The sequence below is a fragment of the Sapajus apella genome, unplaced genomic scaffold, assembly GCF_009761245.1.
Source record: "Sapajus apella isolate SASKATOON/1434 unplaced genomic scaffold, GSC_monkey_1.0 scaffold23, whole genome shotgun sequence".
Lineage (NCBI taxonomy): Eukaryota > Metazoa > Chordata > Mammalia > Primates > Cebidae > Sapajus > Sapajus apella.
The window spans coordinates 9,376,246-9,381,703 of NW_022436963.1; the positions used below are offsets into that span (position 1 = coordinate 9,376,246).

The 5,458-nt window shown below is 46.1% G+C and overlaps 1 long non-coding RNA gene across 1 annotated transcript in view; it reads right to left on the reverse strand.

The window, feature by feature from the left end:
- Positions 1-1,693, reverse strand: part of LOC116559442 — a 6,171-nt gene extending 4,478 nt beyond the window's left edge. The window contains exons 1-2 of the long non-coding RNA XR_004272459.1: positions 1,611-1,693; positions 383-388 (exon numbers count right to left, since the gene is read on the reverse strand). This is a non-coding gene — a long non-coding RNA (uncharacterized LOC116559442). The remainder of the gene's footprint in view (positions 1-382; positions 389-1,610) is intronic.
- Between the last annotated feature and the right edge of the window lie 3,765 nt (positions 1,694-5,458).

Below are 5,458 nucleotides of genomic sequence, written 5' to 3' on the forward strand. Positions count from 1 at the left end.
AAAAAAAAAAAAAAAAAAAAAAAAAAGAAAGAAATTATAACATTTTAGATCTTCTGGGTAGGGCGATCAACTTGTTCTGGTTTGTTAGGAACTTCCCTGGTTTAAGTGCTGATAGGGGTGCATCCCAGGAAATACCTTAGTCCTGGGCAAACCTGGACATTGGGTCACCCTACTATTGGGTTAAGTATATAATTGTAATTAATTTTACCTGTTTCTTTTTACTTTTTGAATGGCACTTAGAGCGGAGCCTTGGCACATTAGTGGTTGCTGGGTGGAATTGGTCACATTCCCTCATCTCACCTAGCAGGGAGGAGGGCCCTCGGAGTCACACTGGCTGATAAGTTTTGATGGGTGAGTGTGAGTGGAGGCAAGTATGAGGAACTGAGGCCTTGGTGCTGGGGAAGGAAGAGGTTACCAACTCTGCCTGGAGTGAATCTGCTGCCCAGAGGGCCCATCATATGGACAAAACCATGTCCCAGGCCAGGGGAGAGCATGGAGGCCCTCAGGCAAAATACAGCCTTTGGAGTTAGACATCAGGTTCAAGTCCAGCTTTGTCTAGTCATTACCAGCTGACCAGTAGCAAATCTTACCAATTAATCACTAATGATGGGAACAAGCATTCAAATACAGTCACATGTACATAATGACATTTCTGCCAACAACAGACAGCACAGCACATTACTTTTGTGTTTTTGGTGATGCTGGTGTAATCAAACCTTCTGTGCTGCAGTCCTATAAAAATATAGCACAGGCCAGGCACGGTGGCTCATGCCTGTAATTCCAGCACTTTGGGAGGCCAAGGCGGGGCGATCACCTGAGTCAGGAGTTCAAGACCAGCCTGGCCAACATGGTGAAATCCTGTCTCTATAAAAATACAAAAAAATTAGCCAGGCATGATGGCGGGTGCCTGTAATCCCAGCTACTCAGGAGGCTGAGGCAGGAAAATTGCTTGAACCCAGGAGGCGGAGGTTGCAGTAAGCCGAGATTGTGCCACCGCACTCCAGCCTGGGAGACAAAGTCTCGCTCTGTCTCAAAAAAAAAAAAAAAAAAATAAATATATATATATATATATATATGGCACATACAAATAGGTACAGTATATAATATTAATAAACAAGTGTGTTACTGGTTTATGTATTTACCACACCATACTTTTCATTGTTAGAGCGTACTCCTTCTACTTATTAAAAAAAAAAAGTTGGCCAGCTGTGGTGGCTCACGCCTGTAATCCCACACTTTGGGAGGCCAAGGTGGGCAGATCACCTGAGGTCAGGAGTTCGAGACCAGCCTGGCCAATATGGTGAAGCCCTGTTTTTACTAAAAATACAAAAATTATATGGTTGTGGTAACTGGCGCCTGTAGTCCCAGCCACTTGGGAGGCTGAGACAGGAGAATTGCTTGAACTCAGGAGGTGGACATTGCGATGAGCCGAGAAAGTGCCACTGCACTCCAGCCTGAGCGACAGACCGAGACTGCGTCTCAAAAAAAAAAAGAAAGAGTTAACTGTAAAACAGTCATAGGCAGTCCTCCAGGAGGTGTTCCAGAAGAAGGCTTTGTGATAGATGACAATTCCCCGTGTAGTACTGCCCTTAAAGATCTCCCAGTGACACAAGATGTGGAGATGGAAGACAGTGATATCGATAATCCTGACCATTTGTAGGACTAGGCTAACGTGTTTTTCTTAGGTTTTAACAAGAAAGTTTGAAAGGTTAAAAAAAATAAATAAATAAGTTAAAAATTTTTTTTATCGACCTCCTTGGGGTCAGGTGATCCTACTACTTCAGCCTCCGGAGTAGCTGGGTCTATAGGCACGTGCCACCATGCCTGCCTAATTTTTGTATTTTTTGTAGAGATGGGGTTTTGCCATGTTTCCCAGGCTGGTCTCAAACTCCTGGGCTCAAGCAATCCTCCTGTCTCAGCCTCCCAAAGTACTGGGACTACAGGCATGAGCCACCATGCCCAGCCAATAAAAAGTTTTAAACCCAGAAAAAAGCTTACAGAATAAGGATTTAAAGCCGGGCGCGGTGGCTCACGCCTGTAATCCCAGCACTTTGGGGGGCCGAGGCGGGTGGATCACGAGGTCAAGAGATCGAGACCATCCTGGTCAACATGGTGAAACCCCGTCTCTACTAAAAATACAAAAAATTAGCTGGGCATAGTGGCGCGTGCCTGTAATCCCAGCTACTCAGGAGGTTGAGGCAGGAGAATTGCCTGAACCCAGGAGGCGGAGGTTGCGGTGAGCCGAGATTGCGCCATTGCACTCCAGCCTGGGTAACAAGAGCAAAACTCCGACTCAAACAAAACAAAACAAAAAAAAACAAAAAACAAAAAAAAAAAGAATAAGGATTTAAATAAATAAAATCCTTTTTTTTTTTTTTTAATAGAGATGGGGTGTCACCATGTTAGCCAGGCTGGTCTCAAACTCCTGACCTCGTCATCCACTCGCCTCCGCCTCCTAAAGTGCTGGGATTACAAGTATGAGCCACTGCACCCTACTGTGTTTATGTTTTGAGCTGTTATTACAAGAGCCAAAAAGTCAAAGTATTTTTTAAAAATTGTAAAATAAAAGAATTATAGTAAGCTGAGGTTAATTTCTTATTGAAGAAGAAAATTTTTAAAAATAAACTTAGAGGGCTGGGCGCGGTGGCTCACGCCTGTAATCCCAGCACTTTGGGAGGCCGAGGCGGGTGGATCACCAGGTCAAGAGATTGAGACCATCCTGGTCAACATGGTGAAACCCCGTCTCTACTAAAAATACACAAAATTAGCTGGGCATGGTGGCGCATGCCTGTAATCCCAGCTACTCAGGAGGCTGGGGCAGGAGAATTGCCTGAACCCAGGAGGCGGAGGTTGTGGTGATCCGAGATCGCACCATTGCACTCCAGCCTTGGTAACAAGGGCGAAACTCCGTCCCCCCCAAAACAAAACAAAACAAAAAAAAAACAAAAAAAACTTAGTGGGCCAGGCATGGTGGCTCATGCCTTAATCCCAGCACTTTGGGAGGCTGAGGCAGGCAGATCATGAGGTCGAGAGTTCGAGACCATCCTGGCCAACATGGTGAAACCCCATTTTTATTAAAAATACAAAAAAATTAGCTGGGCATGGTGGCGCATGTCTGTAGTCCCAGCTACTTGAGAGGCTGAGGCAGGAGAATCACTTGTACCCAGGCGGCAGAGGTTACAGCGAGCTGAGATTGCACCACTACACTCCAACCTGGCGACAGAGCGAGACTCCATCTCAAAAAAAAAAAGTAAAAAATAAACTTAGTGTAGCCTAAGTGTAGTGCACAGTAATGTCCTAGGCCTTCACATTCACTTACCACTCACTCACTGACTCACCAGAGCAAATTCCAGTGCTGCAAGCTCCATTCATGGTAAGTGCCCATACAGGTGGACTATTTTTATCTTTTATTTAATTAATTTATTTAGTTAGTTTTTGAGACGGCGTCTTGCTCTGTCTCGCAGGCTGGGGTGCAGTTGTGTGATCTCGGCTCACTGTAACCTCCGCCTCCTGGGTCAAGCGATTCTCCTACCTCAGCCTTCTGAGTACCTAGGATTACAGGTGCCCGCCACCACTAATTTTTGTATTTTTAGTAGAGACAGGGTTTCACCACTTTGGACATGCTGGTCTTGAACTCCTGATCTGAACTGAATTCACCTGCCTTGGTCTCTCCCAAAGTGCTGGGATTACAGGTGTGAGCCACCACACCTGGCCCAATTTTATCTTTTTTACCATATTTTAATTATACCTTTTCTTGTTTTTTTGTTTTTTTTTTAAGACAAAGTCTCGCACTGTCGCCTGGGCTGGAGTGCAATGGTACAATCTTGGCTCACTGCAACCCCGCCTCCCGGGTTCATGAGATTCTCCTGCCCCAGCCTCCTGCAGCCGGGATTATAGGTGCATGTCACCACATCCAGCCATTTTCTTCTTTTTCTGTATTTTTAGTAGAGACAGGGTTTTACTACGTTGGCCAAACTGGTCTCGAACTCCTGACCTAGTGATTCACCCACCTTGACCTCCAAAGTGCTGTGATTACAGGTGTGAGCCACCAGGCCCAGTTCTATTATACCTTTTTAATATTTAGATTCACAAATACTTACCATAACAACTGCCTAGGTACCAATATAGTAACTTGCTATACAGGCTTGTAGCCTAGGGGCCACAGGCGACCCCCTCTATCCTGGATGTGTGGTAGCCTGTACCATCTAGGTCTGTGTGAGCACACTCTCTGGTGTTCCTACACCAGACAAAGTCCTCTAGCATTCCCATCGTTAAGCAACACCTAAGTGTAGTTATTGAGTCCCCACTGTGAGCCAGGGCCAGGTCATATGTTCTCTCCCCCAGGCTGTTGTGACCATTTTTAGTGAGTCAGTCCATCTGTCTGAACAAAGCACTTTGGCATTGATTGTATGCAAATAACCTGTTACAGAATGGTTCTACCCATAAATTGGTTGCTTCTCTCGGGCAACCCCCAAGGTGGCCAGCCCTTGCCCTGGGTCCTGCTCAACCCCTTTTCCTCAGAAGCTTGCCTGCCCTCAACTCCTCCCCCAAACTGGGTTAGGAGCCCCTTCTCTGGTACCAGGACACCCTGTACCTCTCTTACAGACTTGCATTATGGTTCTAACTGTGCTGTGTGGTCTGGGCAAGCTGGTCAATCACACAGTTACTTTTTTTTTTTTTCTTTTTTTTTTTGAGAAGGAGTCTTTCTCTGTCGCCCAGGCTGGAGTGCAGTGGTACGATCTTGGCTCACTGCAACCTCCACCTCCTGGGTTCAAGCAATTCTCCTCCCTCAGCCTCCTGAGTAGCTGGGATTACAGGCGCACTCCACCATGCCTAGCTAATTTTTTATATTTTTTAGTAGAGATGGGGATTCACCATATTGCCCAGACTGGTCTTGAACTCCTGACCTCATGATCTGCCCACCTTGGCCTCCCAAAGTGCTAGGATTACAGGCGTGAGCAACCGTACCCGGCTCACAATGTTACTTTTATCCAATACAGCCAATAGCAAGGAAATTGCTTAGCACTGTGCTTGGCGCAGAGGAAGAGCAGGTGCTCATTCAACGCTTGCTGTTGTAATTATACAGGGTTTTGTCAACAGAGCTGGCCTGAGTCTTTGCTATATCCCAGAACCTAGCACAGAACCTGGATGAGAACAGAGTAGGTGTTCAATGCATGCTGTGGTAGGCAGAATAACAGCCCCCAGAGATATTGACATCTTAACTCCCAGGACCTGTGAATGTTCCCTTAAATGGCAAAGGGGAATTAAGGTTGCAAACAAGATTAGGGTTGTTAATCAGTTGATTTTAAAACAGGACAAACCAGCTGGTCCAATGTAATCTTAAGAGTCCTTAAGGCCGGGCGCGGTGGCTCAAGCCTGTAATCCCAGCACTTTGGGAGGCCGAGGCGGGTGGATCACAAGGTCAAGAGATCGAGACCATCCTGGTCAACATGGTGAC